Source organism: Chrysochloris asiatica, unplaced genomic scaffold (assembly GCF_000296735.1).
Source record: "Chrysochloris asiatica unplaced genomic scaffold, ChrAsi1.0 scaffold00142, whole genome shotgun sequence".
Lineage (NCBI taxonomy): Eukaryota > Metazoa > Chordata > Mammalia > Afrosoricida > Chrysochloridae > Chrysochloris > Chrysochloris asiatica.
Genome location: NW_006408660.1, coordinates 4,644,854 through 4,650,999, shown reverse-complemented (window position 1 = coordinate 4,650,999; position 6,146 = coordinate 4,644,854).

Here is a 6,146-nt window from a genome sequence, read left to right as displayed (position 1 = left end):
CTATCTTATTTTATTGTTCCTGCAGCACTTTCCTGACTTCTTCCTTGTTTTTCTCAACTCCACTGTTAAGTGTTTTGAAACATTTTATAATCACTTTTCTGAATTCCTTCTCAGGCATTTTCAAGGCCTGCCCTCCTTCTAGAATGGAATCCAGGCCTACCTCTAGGTCATTTGTCTTAGACATTTTATCTTGTTTCTGGACTTGTGTTGATATGGTCATTTGCTTTTGCTTCTTGGATATGTTTAGTGTTTATCTGTGGCCTTAATACTTAATTGAGTATGTGTTTTGGTATTTTTATGCTTTATGATTGCTTCCAGGAAGATGTGATCAGGATGTGGGCTTCCTTTTCACTCTTCTTATTACTTAATGCAGAGTAACTTTCACAAGTGTTGTCTGTTTCCCTGGTATATGGCAGTTGGTATTGGTTCTTGCCTGAGTTTTGGTATTTTATAGAGTGTGATTGTAGCTTGGCTATATGGCAGCAGTTCCTGACTCTTCTTGTGTAATATAGGGAGACAAAGAGTCCTCCAAAGGCAGAAGTAAAACAGCACCAGTGGAAAAAAACAAGAGAAAGAAAGGGAAAAAAAAATACTAAAAAAGAGCAACAACAAAAACTAGACTGAATACTGCAGTCTATAATCACAGAAAAGGGAGAGGAAGGAGAGAAGAAAAAGAAAAAAAAAAATCTGTAGCCTAATATGGTATGACTTTAATGTTCTCTCTTCTGCTTCATGCTTTCAAAGCTGCCTGAGAGATTTCAAGATGCCAGTGTTGGTTGTTATGCTTTACCTCAGGCTTTAATTTAATTTTTGGCCTGTTTTGTTTTTAAACTCTTTTTCCCTCTCTGCAGCTCTTATTGCCCTTTCCCATATGATAAAAACAGAACAAAAATCAAACTAATAAGAAATGTTCAGGGTCTGTTCTTGGGCTGAGTATCTGTACACATGTGTGGCGGAAGAACCCACCAGTGGTAAGGGTGGGGGGTGTCCACTCACTCAGGCTCCCCCTCTAGTCACCAGAATGAAGGTGGGCAAACAGTGGGCGCGTCAATGACCAGATACCAAAAAACAAAAAAAGAAAGAAAATCAGAACAAAGCAAAACGGACAAAGTGTATTGTCTACCTTTTCCCTAAGGTTCCCACGGAGTTTTTCCATGGTGTTTCAGCTCCCCCACATGATCTTGCCATTTGGTCTCACCCAAGATGTCGGCTCCCAGCCTTCGAGCCCAGCCCGGCAGATTTAAAAGTACATGATTTTTTACTTCAGCTCCAATTTCCACAAGCTATAAACCTTCAAACTTTTAAAATATTCCTATCTCTGTGGTTCTGAGTTTTGGAGCTCTGCCCTAGATCTGCTTTGCCTGGTATTCTGTGTTATTGCTGACAGCAAACTTCACTGCACCTCCACCCTTGCTGCCATCAAGCCCCACCTTCAACCAGCTGGAGTTTTGCAAGCAAGAAGAAGGATCCATGGATGGATCAAAGTAAGCAGAGATTGAAATGTTATAGGGAGTGGTGGGAAAGGGTGAGAGTTGCAAGAAAAAGGGCCATCAGGGCATTTGAGGACACACTTATTAATAATATTATTTTAATATGAATAAGTTTGGGCTTGCGCATAAAGGGAAATAGGAGTGTCATGTGATTAGACTTAAGTCTCAGAGAGCTCAAGTGCTGTTATGGTGAATCTGTAGCAGGAGATTGGAGATAAGTGTAAAGAGGTCTGGTGGCACTGTGGTGTAAGCACTGGACTGTTAGCCATAAGGTCAGTTGTTGAAATCTATCAGTCCTTCTGCAGGAGAAAGAGGAAGGTGTCTTCTCTCATAAAGATTTAGTCTCTGAAACCTACATAGGGTCTCTATGAGTCAAAATAAACTCAGTGGTGATGATTTTTGCTTTATTTGAGATGAGGGAAAAAGCAGGAAGTCGCCATGGTTTTCTGGAGAAAAAGATACCTGGGATGAACAAGGTTGGGGACAACTGGCAAGGGAACACATGAAGCAAGTAAGCGTGACTGAAGAGAACTGAGGAGAGGAGAGAAAGGAGTCTGCAGGGCCAGACTTCACAGAGAAGGCAAGAAAGGCAAGGGTTAGAAGGACCTACAAAGATTTGTAAAGTCTGACCCCAAATTATCCTTCCACTTGCTAACTTTTTCAAACACCTGTGTCACTAACATAAACAAAAAGGAAATAGACCAGAAAATAATGAAAGACATTGCACATAACAAAGGTTTCAGTTGTGTGTGTGTGTGTGTTGGACTACCATGTATATATATTATGGATGCTGTTGAGTTGGCGCCTACTCATAGGGATCCTATGCATAACAGAATGCCTGCTCCTGCTTCATCCTCACAATTGTCATAACTGGATTCCATTGCTGCTGCCATCTTGTTGGGAGTCTTCCTCTTTTTTTTTTTTTTTTGCTGCTCCTCCACTTTACCAAGCATGATGTCTTTCTCCAGGGATTGATCCTTCCTGATGACATGTCTGAAGTATGGGAGCTGAAGTCTCATCATCCTGGCTCCTAGGGAGCATTCTGGTTTAACTTCTTCCAACATAGATTTGTTTGTTCTTCTGGCAGTAGATGGTACATTAAGTAGTCTTCTCCAACACCATAACTCAAATGCATCAACTCTTCTATGGTTTTATTTATTCATTGTCCATGTTGTGGATGTTATTGTTGCTGTTATGTGCAGTCGAGTCGGTTCCAACTCAGGGTTTCTAAGGAAGAACTGGTGGGTTTGAACCATCAACCTCGGGCCATCCTACAGCATTATACCTGTAACCCATTCCTTTACATATGCCCAGAATGCCTTGAGCCCACAATTCTATCTTGCAAACTCCTACTCATACTTTAAGACCCATCTAAATATCAATTAATCTAAAAGCATCCTTAATCAAAACAGGATCCTTCAATATGCTGCCTACAAAAGACATATCAAAAAGATGGAGACAGACTAAATGTCCATCAACAGAAGAATGGCTAAACAAACTTTGGTACATACACACCATGGAATATTACAAAACTTTGAAGAATAATGATGAATCTGTGAAACACCTCACAACATGGTTGAACCTAGAGGATGTTATGCTGAGTGATATTGCTATAGTTGTTGTTGTTAAGTACTGTGGAGTCAGTTCCAACTCATAGTGACCGTGCACAGGGTTTCCAAGGCTGTAAATCTTTACAGGAGCAGAATGCCTCATCTTTCTCTTGCAGAAGTGCTGGTAGTTTCGAACTGCTGACTTTGAGGTTAACAGCCCGCTTCGTAACCACTACGCTACCAGAAAGCTCCTTCAATCAGAAAAGGACAAATATATGAGACTGATATTGTAAAAGTTTTTTAAAAGAAAGTTTTCTTGATAAAAAGGAACACTTTATGATGGTTACTGGGTTGGGGTGAAGGGAAAATCAATCATGAGCTCTCTAGCTCATGTTAACATGGGTGACAGGGCAGGCAGTTTACAACAAGAGGGAGGTTAACAGAAGAAAGATGAAGGGAGATACAAGAAGGAATGCAATAGTTAAAGTGAATGGAGGTAAATGCTGATAACTGTTGGTACATGAAAGGGACTGCAATCATGTAATGAAGCAAAGTATAGAATTTGTTGAATGTAAAACTGATGTTCTGCTCTGTAAACCTTCACTCAATTCACAATATAAAGGTTTTGTTTAAATGTTGAGAGACCACCACTACTCTATCCTATCATGTCCCCATTCCTTTACATATTCCCAGAATGCCTTGATCCCACATTTCTATCTTGGAAACTCCTACGCATGGTTTAAGGCCCACCCAAATATCAATACATCTGCAAAAACATCCTTAATCAACCTTGCTTCTGTCCTAGGCACTTGGTCTCTTTCTCATTCATTTGTCAACAGTTTATTGAGGACTAACATGTGTCACGTCCCATGTCAAGTGTGGGGATACAGAAGTGAACGCAACAGACCTGATGACCTTTCGTGCATTTCTTCCTTTGTACTCTCATGGTCTCTGGGCTTATTCTGACTGCACCCACCCCATCAGAATGTGCACCCTTTGCTAGGAGAGCCCTGTCTCTTCCACCTCTGTATCCCCAGCCTCCAGAACAAGACCTGCAGAAACTGAGGACCTGGGCTTAGTGAACACAAACCCAAACAAAATCATTGACTTTGGGGTCAAACAAACCTGGTTTTAAATTCTACCACTCCCACTTAATAGAAGCATGACTCAGGACAATTTTGTGTGTTTTAAAAATACTCATTGCACTTCCAGGTTCTTATCTCTCAAATGAGGCTAATAATTCCCAGGTCAGTTAATCCTTCAGTTGACTGGGAGCTCTCCACAAGGGGAATACTGTATCAGTTTCATTGCAAGATCTGGAACCAAGTGTGACTGTCTAGTGATTCAACAGGTTCCATTGCAGAGCATTCTTCTTTGGCAGATATGTGAAACCAGAATTTTTCTTATCATTTGGATCCCTCTGGCTAGATCAAAACAAGAGAAGGCTATATCTTTTCGTCAGGTTTTGTTCCAATACCAATCAAATCAATCACACCTGGGGCAGGTGCAGGGTCAGTCATAGACTTTGGTGCCACCTACTGGTGATAGATGGAGTGACAGCTTGGAATTCAACAACCAAAACCAAACCTCTTGTACAGTTCAAGTTGATTTCTGCTGTATTACAGAGTAAAACTGTTCCATTGGGTTTCTTAGCTTTATAGAAGCAGATCGCCATGCCTTTCTTCTGCTTGTGCTATTGGGTGGGGTTGAACGGCCAATGGCTAGGTAAGTGGTGGTGGTGGTTATGTGCCGTGGAGTCAGTTACGACTCACAGCGACCCTGTACAGGGTTTCTGAGGCTGTAGGTTTTTATGGGAGCAGAAAGCTTCATCTTTCTCCCATGGAACAGCTTGAAGTTCGCAGCCCGATTTGTACCACTACGCTACCAGAGGTAGTAACTAAAAGCAAACTGTTTGCACTACCCAGGGACATTCTTGGATCCCAGGATCAAATAATACGGCGTCTGGTAGCGTAGTGGTTACGAGTTGGGCTGCTAACCTCAAGGTCAGCTGTTCGAAACTACTAGCCATTCCGTGGGAGAAAAATGAGAGTTTCTGCTCCCGTAAAGATTTACAGCCTCAGAAACTCTATACAGGGTCGCTGTGTCCTGACCACACAATCCTAGCCACCTTGTATCAACTTGTCCCATTTAATTCCCACAGCGTGAGCCACTTTCAGAAATTGACGCCATCATTTCTATGCTTATAGTTTCTGTTTCTCCCTCCCTGAGAAAGGGAGCCCCTTGAAAGCAGAGGCCAGCTGGACTGCCATGTTCACCAGCAAGCGTCCTGGACCCAGGCTGTGCTGGGCACAGAGGTTTTGCTGAATGAATGGATGAAGGGAATAGAAATTTCATTTGGTTACCCTATGAAAGGAAGTGAATAAAGAGATCTGACAGAGGGTGGATTTGTGGGGAACTTGAACTAGAGTTTTCAGAACCTGTAGAGGAGACATTTGTGCTAAGGACATTTGTGTTTAGAGCATTGCTCTAAGACTCAGTTCCCCTCCTATGGAAGCCATATTGGACCAATGCTTCCTCCTCCAGGGACACTGGTCTCCCAGAGCCCTATGCTGGCTTAGCTCAGCAGTCACCATCCAGCATTTCTTCCCGATGTGTTTATCTACCTCCCTCTCCTGCCTGGGTGCCTCCAGTGGGGGAAACCAGCTGGAACACTTAGGTAGTGCTCACAGGAACCACAGTTACCAGTCTTGGAGAATGAGCAAGTAGAGGAGTTAAAAGCAACCTGCAGAAGTTATTTGTTGTTGTTAAGTGCTGTCGAGTCAATTCTGACTCATAATGACCCTGAATAGGGTTTCCAAGAAGTGGCTAGTTGGTCTGAACCTCCAACTTTGTGATTAGCAGTACCATGCTAATCCCTTGGCTCCACCCAGGACTCTGTTATAAAGACATGCTGACTTTGCCTTGTAGACAGAGTGTGTGAACAGGGAGATGACCATTTGATTGTAGGTGTTTCCAGATAAGGTCAACCTCCATCATTTTTTTTTCTTTTAATTTAAGGTTTTTATTGTGGATTTGAGTGAAAGTTTACAGGGCACATCATCAGTTTCACATTCAACAATTCATATAACTTGTTTCATTACATTGA